Here is a 21,175-nt window from a genome sequence, read left to right on the forward strand (position 1 = left end):
CCTAACTTATTGCTTTCAAAGAGAAGAGAAGAGAAGAGAAGAGAAGAGAAGAGAAGAGAAGAGAAGAGAAGAGAAGATTTCGGTGTCACTGTAGATCAACAGCTATGCATCAATCTTCTTGGCTTCCTTGCCTGGCCTCAAAATAGGTTCATATTTTATGCAGGACAAATAATACGGAATAAACTCCAGGAGCACTGCATACATAATGAAATAACCTCCTCCTCTTTGGCATGCTGCTGCATAAAAAATAATTGGAAGAGTGGACCACACACACATAGACATGCAAACATACTCGCTCTCGAACACACACACGCACTACAAAGTGTGACCTTCAGGTTTGATCATCTGCAATGCAGTGATTAGTTTTATTGGTGTGGAAGCAGACTGTATTGATAAGACTTTTTCCCCTGCTAATATGGACTTCAAATCATCTTGCCTTCTTGTATACGTCACAGAATGTCAATCACACTCACGCTGCGAGTCCACAAAGAGATCTGTTATCAGCGTGAATGTCCTGTGTTTAACCCATCATGACATCTATACAGTTGGACTGTTTTAAAAAGGGTAGCATGTGTAATAATTATGTGTAATTATGCCAAGCTTCTTATCCAATAGCTCGGCAAGCTCTCTGCCGGGACTCACCGTGCTCTTCTTCAACCTTTAGTGCCTTGCGTATATGCCGCTCCACAATCCTAGCAAAAGATGCAGCCTCCATATGTGGCTAGAAAAGCGCTGAATTCCTCTCAGTTCATTTTGATATAGATTAAACCATATTGTTTGCGCTGCTGCTTGGGTTTTCACACCCCTCATGATGTCCCACAGAGCCTGACACAACCTTTTACCCCATAACACGACCACCTTCTCACACATACGTCACCTGTCACCTACTTGTGAAGACCCGGCCACCATCTCCCTGCCAGAAACATGCAGATAACCATATCCCACAGATAGCGCCGACACTTCTTCAGAAATGTCAAGTGCTGTCACATCATGGCTAAACGGTGTTTGGTGAAACAGCAACTTGTGTGCAGCCTGTACGGCATGCAACAGAAATCGGGACAGTGCATCCCCAAAACAAAAATATTGTGCAGCTGGTGAGTTTAGCAACATTTTTGTTCCGAAGTGTTTCCACTATGTCCCCTGGTGCTGTATCTGTCTGGTCCCTGACACACTGTTCCCTGAGTGCCTCGCCGTCTCTAGCCTGGTGTGTATAACTGAAAACAACTGGCCTTTCTGCGCAAAGAGCCGAGCACTCACCACCACAAACAGGTTACTTAGTCACTGCCCACCCCATCATCTCTCCCAATCTCTGCTCGCTCTGTGCCTGAATAAAGGACAACAGCCACGGGGGGGGGGTTAGCCTAAAACTGTGGGAATTGAACTTCAAGACAGGGATGTGCAAGTACGAAAATAAAAACCAAAAGGTCATCATAGAAATGTTGACAAAGCTATGTAAGTGCCCAGGACAAAACAGGAAGGAAACAAAGTGTTGGGCTTACTGGGTGATGAATGAGATGGAAATAATGGGGTTAATACCTTTTTTTGTTTTTGTTTTTTTTTACAGCAAAACAGTTTGGAAGTGTTTCACCGCTCCCAAACAATGTACACAAAAATGAATGCATACAGAGGAGGAGAGAGGGAGAGGGAGACAGAGAGAGGGAAGGGGAAAGACAGAGGCAGCAGCAGCACAATACTGCCTGCTGCACTGCAGCAAAAATCTACACAGCATACCGTAGCCACCACACAACCTCCAGCACTGCACAGCACAGACCCCTGTACGGAGGGAGAGGAGTGATAGAGTGATAGACAGAGCGAGGTAGACAATGTGCACGTGAGCGCCTGCCAGCCTGGGAAACACGAGAAAATTGAATCACAACAGAGGCAGCAAAATGTTATTTTTGTTAGCATGAGGTTTTTTTAAGATATTCAACAATTGACACAAATCGGTCACAGCAATCAGAAACCTTTTATGGGTCTGTGAGGATACGCATGAAAACACAGTTCAAGGCTACACACTGGAATTTGTAAGAACGTCCCCCTGAGTCCGAAGCAACACAACAAACAGCAGGTGAAGCACCGATTTAGGCCAATTTCCACTTAACTTGGGACTCAAAAGCAATAAAATCCTATGAATACCTCAAAGCCACTGAGACAATACTGTTACTGATCTCTGTGTTGACAAAACGTTGAGAAGTCATCTCAACCAGCTGCTCATTATGCGTTAAGTGGGCATTCAGACTGCAAACGGCCCTGATTTAAAAGAAGGCAAAGGGGGGGGGCATGTTGTTTCTGGTATGTGTGGAGGTGAGACAATTACATACTATCCAGGACGTCCAGTCCATCAGACACCGAAACACTGCACTGAGGTAAATAAAATTATAAGGAAGGATTTTACTGCTGAGAAAAGTTATCATGGCAGCAATTACAGTATTTTATTTTCAATGATTTTACAATGATTGTAACACAGCAGGAGAAATATTGCGTTACAACGTCAGCTACCAGGAATGTATACTTGAACATACTCAAATGGCAAAGAACCTTTCCAGATGATGCCATGTTTTACTCCAGCAATAGATGAGCCAGCTTTTATTCCTTTGCTGTGGGACCCTTCATTTATTTATTGATTTATCCACGATCTCTGCACCCTGCTGCATCGATGATCTGGCCTGGGACTGCATGTTTTTTTCACGCAGGCAGTACATACATATCAATCAATTAGCTGTCAACTATTAAATTAATTACCAACTAATCTGATAATCGAATAATTGGTTTAAGTCACTTTTTCCAAGAAGAAAAAGTAAAACTTCTGATTCCGGCTTTGTTAAACATGAATATGTTCCAGTTTCTTAATTCCTCAACAGTAAACTGAAATTTAGTAAACTCAATATCGTCAGTGAGTGTCTGTTGCCCTAGTTCCATGCATGAGAAGTGAAGTGAGGAAAGTAAACAACTTAAAAGAGCATAAGATCGTAACAATCTTGTTATTTTAGGAAACACGTTTTTTTAAGCCATTGAGCCCTTAATCAGAAATGGTTCGCATTTGTTTTTCTTATTGTTCACTAGCGCATAATAAATATTATTTGTTCTTTAAACATCAGGTTGTTTTGTTGTGCTAACTGGCTAACTAGTAGGAGTGGGGGGAAAAAATTGATTACTATTTTTGTGTGGTACTATAAAAATGTCACACGCACGCCAGGTATCAATTTTTTATTATAAAAATTATTAATATGACAAATACAAACTAAAACGTTGGTAGCTACTAGAATGATGTAATCACTCTCGAGTTTGCAGACTGAAAACTTTATCTTATGAGATAACACAGATGTCAACAAAGTTATTTTGTGGGCATAATTTATAGTTGAAAAAAGGTCATAAATCACAGTATATTTTACTGCAATACTGAGCGTATCCCGACACTTCTAAATCACAAAAACATTGTATTGTGAGTTAAGTATCATGATAATATTGTATCCTGAGGCCTGCTGCTATGGAGCGTTATTTCCTCTCTCGCAGTGTGTCCAAACAAATGAAGCATCTGTTCAAGTGAGAAAGTAATCAACAGATTAAAGGGAAACTGCACCCAATTTCAAAATATCATACATGTTATTCTTATGGTCTCAGAAAGTCCAAAAATATTAGTAAACATGAACACCTCTCCTCCAAATCCTGCTAAAACTCAAATTTGTAATGTCATATTTGAATTGGGAAAGATGTTGTTGCTGACACTTACTTCTCTGGTTTCTGGCTTTGTGAGAGAGTTCCTCAAGTTCACAAGTATTGACTGAACTTATTGGCCATGGAAATACCAATTTCCAAATTCTCAATTTAGGCTGCATTCTCCTTTAATCTGCAATAAAAAAATAATCGTTAGCTTTAGCCCTTCTCAGCAGAAACTTCGGAAATCTGGACCAAATTTTAACCAAAGCAAAAAAAAAAAAAAATTAAAAAAAAGACTCAAAAACTCAAAGTGAACTTCGACGCTCTTGAGCGCAGAACAGACTGAGTGGCAAATTATAAGGGTACCACGAGTGGCTACACTGAAAGACGGAGTGAACACAACCTGACCACTGAGACACACCTGACACCCCCGAGAAATCCTGTACCACTGCAGCCTGTAAAAAGAAATTATCACCAAGTTCTCTACCAAAATAAAATATGATTACCAAAAACTCAACACACTGAACAACAAACTGAAATTTACTTGAAGAAATGCTGATTGCCATGGAAGCAGCAAAATACAGTCAGATGTGTCAGAGCAGGTCAGAGCCGGAGGGAAAACCAGCAGAACAACACACAGTATGAAACTGTACTGAGCTGCTTCAAAATCTGACTCCTCTTCTGATTTTTTATTTATCATCTTTCTCCTTTCTTTCTTGCATTCAACAAGAAAGTCATATGTGCAAATCGTTATTCATCTCCTCACTTAAATTACACCGTGAACCTTGTACACATACACGTGATTGTAATAAGGTAGAGAGGGAGACGGGGAGAGAGCATCCTGCACAGCTTATCCCGTCAGCAGAGAGCACATGATGGACAACAGTAATAAATGAGCTACAGGCCAACAGTGAGTCATGAAATTATATCAGCAATCAATCATAATCAAATCATTAAAATGTACTTCCAGCACAGGACAGATGCAGAGCCAGCCGACCTCGCTCTGTGTTTCCCTCCGCCAGCCTTCGCCGCTCTGAAACAGTACAGCAGCAAGCCATCGCTTTAGCGGTGTACCTCTGGCTGTATGATTTGTAGTAACACATACTGTTGCTCGATATCACACGCACAGACACAGACACACCAGTATGTTCAGTCTGGTGTGTTTGATAAAGGTTAAAGACGCCACATTCCTGTCACCAGAGCCACGGGGAACATGACCCAACCTTCTCGCCATACAGCGCAGCAACACGCTAATGTGACTGCATCATATTTCGATCCTAGATGACAGCCTGGAAACAATATTACTGATATCACGGGCTCGCTCTGCGTGACAACCGCTTCACGAATTATGAAAGAGGACATGGGGACATGGCAAAGTGGTGCGTGTGTCTTTCTATATATAGAAAAGAAGCTTTGTCATGATGCTTTTAGAAGAAGTTATGCGCCTTTTTGTCATAGGCCACTACCACTTACCCTCCCTTGAGCCAGCGTGTACACAAACGCACACCTTCACAAACACACACTCAACCTCCATGTCAAATTTCAGCCTCTTAAAGCAGAAACTGTGGCCACCAAAGGGTGAGAAAATTTGTGTGGGCCGACTGAATGACTGACCTATTGTGCTGCTGGTCCCAGCTAATAAATGGAAAGGTAAAATGACATTTACAAAGAACTTGTATTTAATGTGGATTGGTCAGGTCGTAGCCAGTACCCAGTCCACTTAATAAAGTCAGTGTCTTTTTCCTTGTCAAATTAAATTTTCATAGTTTTTACACTGATTGAAGCTTAGTTTGTATATTTACTCACGTTTTAAAGATTTATACAAGCGTTAAAATGCAATCTACTTCATCTACAAAAGCAAAAATATCTCCATAAACTCAATTTACTTGTACTGCATTTCTGGATATAGCCACCTGCACATGATGCTAAATCCTGTCTTTACCTTTAAACATGGTCATCCTGGCTGACACTGTGATGAAGGCCTCCAGGAAGAAACATTACCAAGATACTCTTGACATCACTCAAAATAAATTGGTGAGTTCTACCTGGAGGATTTCTGCCATCTGCATCACCTTTCGGGCTGTTTGCACTGATGTGGTCATCTCTGCAGCAGCTCCACCAGAACTACAGTGTGACTGTACTGGAACTGTGCCAGTGGCTTCGCTGAGCTACTGGTCATTAGAAACACAACCGCAACAGCTTTAGATACACTTGTATTGTGGCAAATTGTTGGTCTTCAACACAAGCATAAATCAATGTGACTGTGTTACAGTAATACACATATCTCTGTAGGTTATGAAACCACAACATTACTTTGGACTGGATCCAGATTTCGGGGAATACTGGAGAGCAGAAGAGAGGAGAGGACTGTAAACTGTAGCATGAGTATTAGAATAGAAGCAAAAATCCACTGAAGACAAATGTGTGCGAGAGTATATGTACTGGGGAAGGTATTAGAAAATAGGGATCTTGAGAGATGGTGGAGCGAGGGGACTGAGAGCAGGACAGTGAATGCCTCTACAGGAGTCTAAACCAAACAACATCTAAAAACATGGACAGGAGTGATTTAAATCATAGGTTTCACTGGAGGCATTTTGAAGTCTCTTTGGGAGCCTGTGTGGATTCTGTCATCTGTATAACTGAAGAAGAACTACGCAGGTAATGACTGTAGCACAGGGACATATAAAGAGAACTGGATACAGCGTTGTAGACAGTGCCCCGCTCATTCCCATGAAAGTTGCTCAGTGGCACATGAAGCAAAAAAAAGGTTCGACTTTCTGGGAAGGGGTGTAACGATCAGTCTAGACCGACATATCAATTTGATGATCAACGATGCAAAATCATCAATGCGAGGTGAAATCATCGATCCATATCATTATCACTACCTTACATTGTTATTTTGAAATCCTGTGTCATCATTCAGGTTGCAGCAGTATACCTGTTTTATGGTATATAATGATATTAAAGTTGACAGTTATCATATCGTGTAAATTTGCTTACAACACAAACTTCTATTTAAAAATGGTTTCAAGATTCAATTATAGTATTAAAATGTTTGTTGAACCGAAAACAATCCCTCTGGTTTCATTACTTTAAGAGTAATTTTGACTTCTAATAATTATTGTAATACTGTGACCCTGAAACTGTGATATTTGGTGAGATGTTATTATACCATGAAAATCTCAGACCATTGCAATCCTGGTCACCGTCAAACAGGGCCAGGCAGATGGCAAGCAGCCAAGAAAATGACAACGAGGATAACGTTATTTACCCAGGAGCGAATCAGCAGTGTTGAAATATTTGGAGAAAATACAGGTCAACAGACAAAGCACATGTTGTATGTAGACAATGCCTTTACGAGATAAAACTCAATGTAACTTCCTGGCCAGGCATCTCACTCTTACAGCTACATTAGCTGCTCTGTTTCACCAATGTCAGACTGAAAAAAACGAGCATGCGGGCTAAAATTCAACCATGTTCTTCTGTCGGAAGATAAAGTGACTTGAACCGACAGTAAATAAGAAAAAGTATAAATAACACATATAATTTGTTAAGCTATGAGTAGAGGACAAGTCTGCTAGCCGCTCGGCTAATTTATACAATGTAAACGTGCTTAAGCTAAAAATGAGTGACTAGCAAAAAAAAAAATAGTTTCGTCTATGAACTTGGACAGTTATCATTGAGCTGAATGTTATACTTTTGTTAAATTATCCTGTTTTTAATCCATGTTTTATGACTGTTGAGAGGTTTGCCATTACATTATTTCTAAATTTTTATTTTTTTTATGGCCAAAGGTTTAAAAAAGGTTGCAACTTCTTCTGTAACAGCTTGTGTTAAATTGGCATGTGATATCGTTTCATATCGATCGCAAGAGTCTGAATTGCATCAAACTGTATCTTGGCAGATTTTGTAATATTGGCAAATATCGTATTGTTGTGCCAAGAATCGATATAATATCATATCATGGTATAAAATTACTCAATCTTCTGCATCATCACTTCTACTGACCATGCTAGCTACTTACAATACAGCCCTTGTGCAATTCTTTTAGACTTAAGAAATGTTACTGGACTGAATGAGATGCTGATAGTGAAATGAGTTATTTCGCGGAGGTTGTGACACATAAAAATGTATCCACTGATATACAGACATCTCTTTTCCAATGTAATTCTATGGGGAAAAGTCCTCTTAGGTCCAATGGCATTATGTGATGGACCCAGAAGTTATAGTTACACTGTTTGGCTAAGAAAAAAAATTGTCTTCAAAGCCTGGCACACTTTCTGGGAGCCTGCTGCCGCAAGCATGGCAAACAGTTTATGGTTAACAGTGTCATCTTGCATCAAAAAAACGTAACAAATGGTGAATGGTCAAGGACTTTACAACCAGAGCTGAAAAGAGTCTATACAGAACTGCTCTTATAGAAAATCTCTGTATTTTTCATTATGTCAATAATATAGCGCAGCTTCTTGCCTCTGGTGACCCCTCAGGTCACACCTTTGCAGCTTCTTAGACTGTGTTACGTTGACTTGCATGGAGGAAATTATAGCCCTCCGTGGTGTCTTTCAGCTGGTGCTAAATACTGCCTTTAATAGAAAAAAAAGTGTCTCCACTATAATCATCTCCGCTCTCAATCTATGGAGGAAATGTCAGTAGTGAAAGGATTATTGTAGAGTAAAGCTGTTACCACACAGTCAGTGATATTGCAATGATTAGAAGTCACTTATAGTCATGATTATATAGATTTTAAACATGCTACCTGCAGTTGACAATGTTGACTACATTACACTGAACTGTCACAGCAATCGTTTCATTCCCAGAACTCTGAGACAAAAGCCCTTCAAACATCCATTAAAATGTTCTCATCCACTTCTAGTGTTAACATCAGAGGCTTCTCTGACACCTCTGCATGCATTTTTGGTAACGATGATGGCATCTGTGTCAGATCGTCTTTACGACTGTGTACAACTGTTCAGACTTCTGGTCCTGTAAATCAATAACCTCATAGTCTAACTGCATTATTCTCTCTTGCTCTTCATCTCCCTCTCTCTCATCACTTTGTCACTTTATTGTGAATCACAGTGCATCATCAGCTCTGCTCAGTTCAGCAGCTCCAGAGGAAAAAAAAAACCATCACAGCAGCTCCACAGCAGCTATCATGTGTCAAAATCCTCTGCAGTCCTGGAAGCAGTGAGCATTAAGATGTGTCATGTGTTAGGGGGAACCTGTGCTACACCCCTGCTCCTCTCACAATGCCACTCTTTCACTCACAGGAGGTGGGGATACGTCACACAGCTCCCACTATTAAGGGCAGAGGATGAGCCAAATTACAAGATGATTTATGGAGCCTCAGTAAGACACGGGGCAGAAAACCAAGTGGGGAAAAGCACAAGCTATACTGTCCCACTGTGATGACTATTTTGAGATGTACCTCAATTTACCAGTCTTCCTAGGAGATAATAGAGCTTTCAAAATTATGTATGGCCTCAATAAAGCCAGCTATAAACTAGTGAGGTCAGTGGAATCAGGAAGTCCTTGAAATGAATGTTATGTGGTAATTTAAAAAAAATAAATAATTAAATAAACTTGCACCTGTGTCTTCAATTTTAAGGTGAGGTTATTACAACTAGCACATCCACTTTGTACCACTACCCCCTGGTGATCAGGAAATACTGCAGTACAAGAACACTTATTTAATTCAGCATCTTCTACTACATGGATCATAAAGCCAGTCACATGCAGCTTTAGCCATGTAGCATGATATAATGTAGGTAGCCCAACACAACTGACAGAATAAATGTTAGCAATATACATTTCTGCAAACCGTGGTTAAAGTTTGGTTATGTTCAGACACAAAACAATGTTAGTTATGGTTAAGAAAAGATCATGTTTTGGTTTGAAATACCCAGTTTTCTTAGCACAATCACAGCTGGAAATGTCACCGATGACTCACTACAACAACAACAACAACCGGTTTTGCTGTTTATTGGTGTCAAACAGGTCTGCAGCTTGGCAGCCATCTCACCTAGGTTTAATGCTATCCACAATCCCCTTAGCATCCCAAAGATAAAGTCAGGTCATTTACAGTATGTAATCAAAACTACATCACTTCAGTAACGATGATATGACATTATGAAATGTACAAATGTAACGTATTCGTGGTTTGCAGAAATGTACAATGCCAACATTTTCCTCTGGTGACTGGGCTGGATAGCTGTCAACTGCATTCAGAAGAGTGGCAGAAGACAGCATTTTGATTGGACTACCGTTAGCTTAATTAGCTAGCTAGGCATAGCTGATAAACTGACAGCTGTCATTTCAGCCAGCACCTAGGACACTTGCTATGGACAAGACTCCTACATTTCGGGGGAACATCACTAAACATCAGTTTTATTCCAGACCTAACAGACTACTATCAAGGCCGCGTTCTGACAAAGAAAATAGCATCCTGTATCATTTAAATGGGGCCAGTCTGGAGACACAGCTACAGTGTCAACGCAGAGGCTTCAGTGGAAAAAAGTTATCTAGCTGAACTTTTGCTGCAATGCAAAGCAACATCATCCAACACAACACGGCAGCAGACAATCAAATAAGTGCTAGCGCACATTCACGGTAGATTACTGACGTGAACGCCGTATTACTACTTTTTATCTCATGATTAGTGTTACAAAACATAAAGTCATTAGCCATGTTTCCATCAGCCCATTTAGATGTGCATCTAGAAGTATGGCATCGGAAAATTATGATGGAAACGCCAAAATTCGAATTAAAATCCCCTGATTCACACAAACCAAAATACGCTCGCTTTAGCCGGGTTTTGGTTGATTCGAAAAAATGCTGATTCGCAAAATGGGGGCTGGAAACAGTTATGTTCGAATTAAGTCTGACGTAGCGCACCTCCCTCCATGGTGATATCCACACTCCGGGTCGGGAAGGCGGTAATGCATTTACAAGCTGGTTGCCAACCGCCAGAAAACGTAGAAGAAGAAGAATGCAAGACTTGTTTTGTTTCCGGTTCTGCGGAAAACTCGCGCGAGTTTGTAGTTTTCACTAAAGTCCTTACATTTAATGGAAACACACAGGATTCGTATTTCTTTTAATGCACATTTTCCCAATGATTCAAATCACTTTTGGATGGAAACATAGCTATTGCTACTATGATAACTTTCCAGAGTCTTAATATCCTGTCTGAGAGTATTAAGCCCAGTTCAGACCAAAGATTCATAATGAGACGAGTTAAAACGTGCAACTACTTGCAATGCGCCATTCTGCAACGTTCTAAAAACCTGCCGGTTCACAGCTATGCAACTAGATGAGATTGTGTATCATCTCTATGCAACAACTCTCTATACTTCTGTTCTGATTTGCAGCTTTTCAGGCTTATTTTGGATGGTCTGAACTGTGCAGTGTTATCACATTCCATAAACCTTCAAATTTATGCTTTGTTACTCAAACTGGTCTTTCTGGGTTGTATGGCATACTCTCACCAGCACTGTGGGGCTATTTTCCTCCTGAATGCCTGCTCATATATTCATACTAAACTAAAATTATGTCTAAAGTAATGTTACTGTTATTTCTGGCGTTTTAAGATTAGCATTAATCTCAATTAAACCCTTAAGGACTATGGTCAACATATCACTGATGGCCTAACCAGCAATTTCAATGACCTTAAATGACTCAACATGATTGAGGACGAGAAAGTTCATCAGCCTGACAACTGAGAAACAATTTATTGCACTATGTGAAGTTATCCATTCAGATCTGACAAGAACATGTCAGTATCCATCTGTAAATGGCCAATTTCATCGCTCTGGGTCAAACATAACTCAAAACAGCCACAGAAACAACGCTGGCATCAGAAACTGTGGGAAGGAAAAAGTGTTGAATGCCTCCGAGCATTCGCTGCCAGGGGTTTCTCAGTGCGACTGCTTAAATTAATACTGCTTGTATAATGCATGTAGATAACCTAATAAAAAATACATATAAAACACTTTCACACAAAGCTGTGTAATTTTGCTAAATCAGCATCTTTCACAGTAATCACATTGTGATTCTCGTTCAGCCACATGATGTCCCTCACAGCAACCTCTCACACCGCAGGTAGCAAACTGTATCTATGACTCAAATCACAAAGCAATCAACTAATCATCTCTCCGCATGCTCACATTCTACTTGCAGTTCATTCTGAGAATATCTGTTTGGCCTTTGAGGCTGCAACAAATATGTCGGGTGTTCAATGTGCTACATAACACCTACTTGCTCAAAACTGAGAGTGTTGGTGTACACCAACATTTTCAGCAAAGCTGAAATGTCATATTTTTAGCCTTAAATGTTTTGACACATTTTTTGGGAAAGGAAAGATGCATTAGGTGGTCTAACAAAAGAAAGAAAGAAATAACCTTTTTAAAATAGTCACCAGGGCAATCACAGTTTATTCAAAACGGCAACATTATCTCTAATGTCTTCAATCTGCTAAGTGCAAGTAACAATAAATGTAGCCTCTTTGCACCATTAGCTAGAAACACACAAATCCATCCTCTCTGCTTTACCTCCATTTAGAAAGACAGACAATTTTAACTGTGTTATTATCCGATATGTAAGCCAATATTAACCCCACAAGCTGACTGAAAATGGATCACATTAGTTAAGCTGGCTTTGAAGACCAGGCAGATCAGGTCAAACACAAGCTCTCGAATGACAATACTCATTATTCGCTCTGCTAAAACTGACTCCTGTCTCGTTGGCGTTTCTGTTTTACAGTAGGTACTGAATGTATTAGCCTGCATTCATGGATTGCTTTGGACAAGCTGTAAACACAACACTGATTACGTTTACATGCACATAAATATTCTACTTTTATTCAGAATGTAACGATAATCTGAATTTAATACGGGTCGTGTAAACAGCATTTTCCTTTTCTCAATTAAGACATGTGCAGGTATTATTCGGGTTTTAGGAGCATTCTTTGGACATGTATACAGCGCAAACAGTAGGGCTGCCTCCAACTAAGAATTTTCCAAGTCAACCAACAGTCGTCATTTTGGGTCATTAGTCGACTAGTCGCCTGCATGTTTATGATATTAATTTAATTATTAAATGATATATTTTGGTGGTTTGTGTTGAAGGTGTGAGAAGGAATAGTATCAGTAACATTGTTAACACTGTGCTACATTACAGAGAAATACAAACCGTACTAATGAACCTTCATTAATATAGGCCTATATTTTATCTACAAGTGCACGTCACACACTGAGCGAGCCGCCTGTTAATGACGCTGTGGGCTAATGGGCATGTAGCTACTTCCATGTTTCAGATGATACGTCATGTTTGTAGTCGACCAATGAAGATGAGTTTACATATCACCTTGGGTTCGTCCTTCACCTTCTCAAAATGATCCCACACTTTGGATTTCCTGCCCGACATGTTATTAACTAGCCTGTGGAATAACCGCAGGTACCAGCCCTGGGAATTAACCCGACTCCTGTCTGACTACTGAACGTGGACACTTCCTGTGTCTGTCCTTTCAAATTAAATTCCCACATGGTCCAGTCATATAGGTTTTGATTTATTTTGACAAGGTGCAGCTTACTTTTTTTTCTGTGACTAAGTGAGGAATGAAATGGTCAACAAACGTTGGGTCAACTTTTAGGGGGCAGCCCTTGTAAACAGCTTAATAGGAACATTGTCTTTTAAAAGAGCAACAAACAGTTGATCATTTACACATACAGCAGATACAAAGTGATATCAATTTGGACTCGTATCTAGCAGCTTGACAAACGCAGGTCCAATATTCACTTTCCATTTAGCCCCAGTTTGGACTCTACCAACTCCTGAGGGGAATATCTGGCTGCTAAATGGCTACTGTGTCACGAGCTAGTTGCTAACTATGTCTGTCTGCTGTTTGGACCCTGAGCAGGTAGCGCACAGTGTGGTTTTAGTACTTTCTTGCTGACTGCTGTGACTAGAAATGACGCTAATGAGAGCAATGAAACTGAACGAAAACAGTACAGTTGTCGGGCATATTTATCTCTGGGTTCGCACTACAAGCAACACTTCCATATTCTTGATTATAGCAGCTTTAAAGCTAATGATATAATTTACAGTTAAGTGTTGAAACAGCGACAACATAACATAGCAGCACTGTTTCAACGACATAACTCCATGTCTGTTTTCCAAAGGGTAAGATGTCAGACATGTCAATATACACTGCACCAGTGCATTTTCACTTATGTATGCAATCCTACACTGATGAACCTCCAACTAATTACAAATGTTAAACATCAGAGTAGCAGACAAACAAAAGATGTTATCCATCCCAGAACCTGTGGGAGAACCGATCCATTTCACAGTGTCTCCCCTTCAAGTGAACTCCCATCAGGCCTAACCTTGAGGAAACAGAGAGCAGCTCGGTGCAACCATCCACCTGCACATCCAGTGGCCAGTCACCCTTGGAGGCACCCTGCCAGGACCGCATGTCCCATCATTCCTCTCACCTCTGCAAATAGGAGCATCTGGGAAGCATCCTGGGAGATGCTTCATGTAAATTCAGATTTATTTTTCACAGGCGTTAATCCTTCTCTTCTTTCCTGCCCTCCTTTCCCTTCTCTCTATATACATACGCTGCATATATACATTTGCCCTCTCATCTGAACTGATTTGTATGTAAACTTGATTGTCTCTCAGAGGGAGGTAGAATAACAGCCAGGGACTTGAATCTCATCACCCCTGCAGGTCATATTTCTCAAGAGCAGGACAGAGACAGCCCAAATTAATTCACTGTGGAAACTGATGATGCCGCTGTCATTATCACGCCTCAAAAAAAAATGAGAGCACAACAATGTTTTCTTGTTGACCTGTGACATGCCCACTGCAGCAACACACAACTTCATCTCCCTTTCCAAATGATAACAAAACCATAACAGGAATCACAGCAACAGTCAAGGTTGAGAATATTTTTGCTTCATATTAATGACACACTTGTACCCTTTTTTTTTCTGTATTTAATAGCACCGGGAGGATGTGTGTGCTCTGAGCTATTTTTAGAAACAAAAGGTCCATCCATGTGACACAGAGTCCTGTTTTTAGAATGGCCTTCATGAAAACATTTGTGAAACCTGTTAACTGTAATGCCTTTCTTTTCATCCAAGCTGTGATATGCCAAGGTCTGCGTGTGTATCACCAGAAAAGCTACTGCAGTTTAGCCATTTACAAACTTACTGTTTCTGTATGAAACCTAGCAACATGTCATGGTGGTTGGAGGAGGATATTTTTAGCCAACCCTGCTGTTATTCTAATTGTAGGAGTTCTTGTTTGAATCTTACCCATCCCCTTTAATTACACTGCTGTTTCTTTGTTACCACAATTTAAACCAGCGTGGGTATGTTGCACAAATGAATAAAGCATCTCTTAGCTGAAGGAAAAAAAACCTTGCCCTTTTATAAATTCTCCACTAGGCTTGGTTTGGGGGAAAAGCTGAATCTGAGATATACTGCTCTTGCTCTGAGGTGAGAATTAGATGGAGAAAAGACACCAGCAGCATAATCTGAGTTATTAAAATGCATATGTAATTTCAGATTACACTGTGGAAGTGCAGCGCACAGTAAAAAGAATGTTTTACACTGAAAAATTCATAAACTTGATATGACAGCAAACAGCATTTAGACACATGCACCTTACGAAGGGGTAATTCAATATGCTGACACAGTCGTTCTTTGAAAAGGTATTGGCCTAGGATAGCCATATATCTGCAGACTGTGTAAACACAAGTCTTTACATTAAAAAAGTTGCCACTCTCCAGACTATGAATGTTGCTCAAAACTAATATGCGTAAAGTTTTAACAGAGGGTTAAACTTAGACTAGTCAACTAGCCTATATGTAAGAAAACACTTAGACATCAGCCAAAATTGAGCGCAACTTAATAGATACAGTTAAATACAGTCTCAGAAAATATAAGAGCCATGAAAATGTTAATCAGTCTTTTAAAACCTAAGTCCTATTTTAAGATGCCCGTGAAATATGTGGCACTTTGCACTGCAAACACTGCACATTATCCCACAAAACATGACAACAACTCAACAAATAAACAACCCGGTCTCACTCCCAACTCGTCAAATAGATGCTTGGTCAGTGGCCTCGGTGTCAGACACCAATACACCGAGGCACCCTTTAGCGGCAGTATGTGAAGCACAAGGCAGCTGCATTTTTCGATGCCTTAGGCAACTACTTAGTGGTGTAGTGGTACTTGATGAGGTGGGTTTACTACTAGGTATGATGGGTTGGTTACAGAGAAGGAAGTGGGTATATGCTATGTATAGGCTGATAGGTGGGTATACTGTAAACCTGTCCTCGCAACTGGTTCAGCCAGGGGGTCCAGACTTCTCTATAGTCATTAGTTCAAGGTCCACACAGTTTAATATATTCAGTGTCATACTTGCGTTTGGCCATGTCGTCAAGCTAGCAGGAAATGGCACTTTGAAATTAAAGCTATACACCACAAATTCACCGTATGTCAAAATAAAGTGTACAAATAAGACATGTTCGTGAGTCACTTGTGGTCCATTCAGAATGGACCCGCTACCCACCAGTGGGGAACCACTGGTGTAAATGGCCAGAAAAAAAGGTGGGTATACCCAGTATACCTGCGTATACCCTCCACTACACCACTGCAACTACTAGAGCAAGAAAGTCCGCATAAGAAGGGTGGCAGGGGAACTGGATGGGTCAACAACCTCTGGACTTTCACCCAAGAGACTGCTGTGTGTGTCCCATGTGAAACCGAAATTCGACTGAGTTATTCAAAAAAAACAACACAGTGCACTAGTATGTGTGGCATGTTATGCTAGTGACACTACATTCTGTTTCTAAAAAAATGTACTTTTAACAGACAAACCATGTTTTGTTGCTGAAACCTAAGGACGCAAACCTGAAAACAAAGTGTTTTATCTTTGGTCTGAGCTTATTTTGAAACGAGACTACATGCATTTAACAAACAGAAACTGTGCATTTCCTGTGAAAAGTTTATTTTGGGAACACCTAATGCACGTATTGAGCATAAATTGACATGCAATCCCTAAGCTTCCAAAATGGACGCAAAAGGATATGTGTAGGGCCGGTAAGCATCTGTAATACACGAATTAGGAGTGAGAATATAAACAAAAGTCAACATAACATTGGTTGGTTGAAAACAATATTCTTTAGGGAAATAAATCTTTAGGAAATGTGCCTGATTATTGCAATGGCATTTCCACTGGGTGAATGCAATTGCATGAAATTATAATTTCAATTATACATTTAACGGAATAGTAGTTTCATTGCTGACTAACGAGGGTAGCAATGTTTAATTGACTAGTCGAGTTGACTAATCATGCACATCCCTAGTCCATACAAGTCCCTTTTGTTTATTTAAGTCTCTACTTAACACACTGTTTTTATGATTTTATGACATACAGTACATCTATATCCATAGATTTGTCTGAATGGTTTATGTACCACAAATCAAAACATTTTCATTTTCAGAGTTCTTAGATTTTAGCACCAGCACAAGGTTATAATCTTCCACTGGTCTGTATGGTTTGCCATACCAGAGACTGAAATTAATAATCTTGGGTCACTGCTTCCTGATTGTGAGGTCAAGCTACAGCTTAGGGTTAACGCTCCACTATACCCATGGAGCAAACAAGAGCAATAGCATTACAGTGCTGGAGCATTGGTTCGGCCTTCTGGCTCTGTCACACACAATAAAGCTGAGTTTCACTTGATATGCTATGAACCATCCTCACGTGGATGCCTGGGTGTTCTGTGACCTGTACTGTCACTCTGCTGTCAATGAGCCACTGCTGTGCGACTCTGAGGAAGCCACCTACTGACTTCACACACCCACTGCAATTCTGCTCCTTCAGCAACCTGGCTGTAGCCTGTCTTCCACATTTAGAGCATTCAACCCTTTCCCATGTACAAAGCCCAAGAAATGTCACTGAGCACCCATCAATTGTCTGTCTTTATTACACTGCAGTTCTCAACCTAACTTTTTTCCACTACCGTTTACCACTAAACGCACTCATTAAACCCCTGTCATTCATCCTAGCTATATGACCCATTCAATGAAGTTCAGAAAGTTTTACGATGAAATCTATGTGGTCATTTGCACAATTATTAATGCTACACAGGCTGCAGAGTGACACTTACTGCATCTCCATCCCTTCCACTCAGCTAGTTCATCACATAATTGCCTTAATGAAGTATGTTCACTCAGAGACATGTACCAATGCTGTGACATGAGAGTGAACATTAAGGCAAGTTGTACCACACCACCAACCCTAAGGACAATCTACCATAGATAAAACAAGAATTAAGCTGGAAAACAGTGATACGGCTTAAAGAATAAAGACACAGTGAAACTAAAATGTGCAGTCTTTACATGATGGCAAACTGCCATGGGTAAAGAAAATGAGTAGTTGTGTTGCGTGCTACAACTTTGACCTAGCTTCATTTACATCAGAATGCAACATCTCTTGGCGGTTTATCTCATCTAAAGACTTTTGAAGTAAACGTGACAGCCCCTAGACTACAGTTGTGGATGATTCAAAAGGGAGAAGACGCTTTAAACCATGCAATGTCAATACCATGCATTACCCATTAAGCTACACAGCAACGCAGCAGACATGGCATCTGGCATCCACACATAAACCCATGTGGTTTATCTAAAGAAATACTCCATAAATATAATGTGTGCATCAAAACAGCCGAGACTAATGCATCGCCACTTAGTCTGAAACAACACAGTGAACATTTATTCACTCCCCACATTTCTGTAGATTGAGTGAGATAGAGTGGCAAATGAATTTCACAATGTGGAAAGGATGCAGACGGACCTTAAAGATAATAACAGAGCGAAATATGAACGGGCAAAAAACTCTAAACAGAAATATCAAGAAGTGAAATATTCTTTACTTAGACAGCATGAGGTAGAGGAAACTAGATTCTGAAATCGCCGAATGGTTAAGCCATGATGCATCACTTTAAATTTGATGATGTTAAAGAACAAGCCTGACATGATTACAACACATATATTGATGGTAGCCATGGATGGATTACCAAACAGGTCTACTGGGAAAAGGCTCAGTGACCGAAAGTGTCAAGGGCCTCCCTACTCTTCATCAGTAAAATGTCACTCAAATTACTGTGACATGTTCCCACCAGGAAAAAACTTCACATGGCTACAAAGAGACGCAAAGGAACTGCAAAGAGACAGACAAAAAATGACCTCATAGGGTCACAAAAGCACAAAAAGATGCAAAATGACTACAAGAAAAAGGGCAAAACTACCAAGTCTGTGGGTCCACCTTATTACCACGCCAGAGTACACCTGTGATGCGCCAAGTAGGTGGAGTCTGCACACCATTTGACAATTACTGTAGCCGGCAGATTCACCGCTAAAGTTCAACGGCTGCGTTTACGTCACCAGGACCACACGGCCCATACAAACAGGGCTGGAACTTAGCACCAGCCACCAGCCAAATGCTAGTAAAATATGCAAGTGGCTGCTAGATTTGCTTCACTCACCAGCCAAAAAAAACAATGTTAATGTGTTGAATGGGCGGCAGATTTTGGAACAACCCGCCACTGTGGCTGGTGGACAAAAAAGTTAATTTCCAACCCTGCATACAAACACAATCAAGTCAAGAGAGAGAACTGATGAATGTCATTCAGGCTTACATAAAATCAATAACTTTACAGTCTATGTAGGCAATTAATTTTCACCTAGGAAAGCTACCATGGCTTTTTGCCCTGTAGGTAACGTCATTGTTGTTTGTTTTGTCAGTTTACAATTATGTAGTTGCTGCCACTGGCTGACAGATTACCCTCCATTAAAAACAGCTTTCCCAGCCATCGCCATTACGTGTTCAGTGACGCACCAGTGCAATGAAACGCAGCAGACCCTGTGTGTTTTGCTCCTATGTAGGAGAGGTGGTGGGGCCTTTTGCATGTCTGTGCCCAGGGGCCCATTGTCTCATAATCCGGCCATGATGCTAGCTTTAATCCAACTAAGACTTTGCTCTCTGTTTAGAAGTCTTAATGTGTTTATGAAGAAAGAAGTTTCATGTACAAACACAGCTGTGTCTACTTTATACTTTTAGCTACTGAAAATATAGTAACATTATCACAAGCACATAGAAACAAACTCTGCACACACAAGCCCATACCAGCAACAGATACACAGACAAAAAATGCCTCAAGATTCCCCCCCATTTTGCCCATGACCGGTAAAACTGACCCACAATAGGCAAAAAGCAGGAACCATCTGCTGGAACAGAAGGCGCTTAAACAATCAACACAACGTTTAACCTCTTCAGATGCACTGGTGATGTGCAGTAAGTAAGCCTAAGTTTACTTTCAGCTTCTGTGTGTGGAAAGAGATCCAGATCACAATACAAGCCTTACAAGACATATGTTTCCATGTTGACAACGACTGGCAGTCTTATTGATACAGCCCAGTTGGCTTAGTCTCTCTGTGTTCTCACAGTTATGTTGTGTTACTAAAAATACAGCCAAAGAGCTGGAGCTCTATATCTAGGCCTTTGCAGCTCGGGCCTAGTGAGCATACTATACTGGAAACACCTGCCTCTGCTGACAGAGGGCCACACAGTGGATCCTCTGTCCTACTATGACAAAAGATACTAGAAAATCCTAGAAGAGGTTGTTTGAGGCACCTCTGTATGTGAAACTGATCTGCTGTGTGATGTGTTTGACAGTGTACATTCAATGAGTTAGCAGTTTTTAGTCATAGAAACAGCACTGCACCCCACTGACACAGTCTGCATCTTGGCCTACTTCATTTCCCAGTAAACTACTGGCTCTACCTGCTGCTTCAGCACAAACCCTGATGATTGTGCCCACACCATCAGTTTATGATTCCTCCACAGTGAGCCCATCGCAAGGTAAACGTGGACTACTGTCGCTGGGAAAGGCTTCATGGCTTCAAATCTCAGACGCTTGACAGTGAGCCCCAGCTTTGATCGATTGGCTGCATGGCATTGAGCACCAGTTAGGGAAGTCAGTGTCTTGCTGCGGCTTTTCCACTGAGTAGCAATCAGTCAGTTATCACCCCAGAGCCTACTGTGGCTTAGCTCCAGATTGTGCCTTTCGTGTAATCAGCATTTTAACATTTCAAGCCTGTGCAAAGATAAATACAAGCCAAGGTTTGGGGGGAAAAACTCGCAGGTACTGTGACAACACTTACCACTGTTTTGGGGACATTCCCAGATTCCTTATAGTCCCTTAAACATGTTGAATATAAAAATAAAATTAAAAAAAATCTGTTTGCAACACAGTTTTTGACTCTTCCAAGTTGCTACTATGGATGTAAAGAGACCGTTTGCGAGCCTGTTAAACCAAACATGGCGACCGGAAATGACATATCTCAGTGCCACGGAAAAAAAGAAAATAATTTATATGAAATTATTTAATAACATAAATTGAATGTAATATAACCTAAAAGTACTGTTTACATTTTATATAATT

General features: G+C 40.6%; 1 protein-coding gene and 1 long non-coding RNA gene across 2 annotated transcripts in view; both read right to left on the reverse strand.

Annotated features, from left to right (window-relative positions):
* Positions 1 to 21,175, reverse strand: part of fgf14 (fibroblast growth factor 14) — a 172,591-nt gene that overhangs the window by 148,990 nt on the left and 2,426 nt on the right. The window lies entirely within an intron of this gene.
* Positions 3,430 to 21,034, reverse strand: LOC125899379 (uncharacterized). Its single transcript, XR_007450721.1, has 3 exons — positions 20,895 to 21,034; positions 3,731 to 3,847; positions 3,430 to 3,535 (listed from the first exon to the last, which is right to left on the reverse strand). It is a non-coding gene; the product is annotated as an uncharacterized LOC125899379 (long non-coding RNA).

This window comes from Epinephelus fuscoguttatus, linkage group LG13 (genome assembly GCF_011397635.1).
Source record: "Epinephelus fuscoguttatus linkage group LG13, E.fuscoguttatus.final_Chr_v1".
NCBI classification, from domain to species: domain Eukaryota; kingdom Metazoa; phylum Chordata; class Actinopteri; order Perciformes; family Serranidae; genus Epinephelus; species Epinephelus fuscoguttatus.